The sequence below is a fragment of the Gekko japonicus genome, unplaced genomic scaffold, assembly GCF_001447785.1.
Source record: "Gekko japonicus isolate JY-2015 unplaced genomic scaffold, Gekko_japonicus_V1.1 scaffold889, whole genome shotgun sequence".
Taxonomy (NCBI): Eukaryota; Metazoa; Chordata; class Lepidosauria; order Squamata; family Gekkonidae; genus Gekko; species Gekko japonicus.
In genome coordinates this window covers 261,045-261,280 of record NW_015165262.1, presented here as the reverse complement: position 1 = coordinate 261,280, position 236 = coordinate 261,045, and the positions used below count along the sequence as shown (strand labels likewise).

At 52.5% G+C, this 236-nt stretch overlaps 1 protein-coding gene across 2 annotated transcripts in view; it reads left to right on the top strand.

Moving 5' to 3' along the window:
• MCU (mitochondrial calcium uniporter) overlaps window positions 1-236 on the top strand; it is a 161,495-nt gene that overhangs the window by 28,778 nt on the left and 132,481 nt on the right. The window lies entirely within an intron of this gene.

Sequence of the window (236 nt, the reverse complement as noted above, 5' to 3'; positions counted from 1 at the left end):
TCTTCTAGAGGTCTTGGGAATTCCTCAGTTGACTCAGCCGGCTGCACGGTGGATCGGTCAGTTGCCCACCGCTGCCTCAGCTGGTCTATGTGCCTACGCCACTTGCGACCATCTGCAAGTCGTACCACATACATACGAGTACCGATTACATCAGTAATAGTGGCTGGGAGCCATGAGTGACCACTGGCATAGTTACGAGCATACACTTGCTCACCTTTTTCGTATGTCCGGACCTT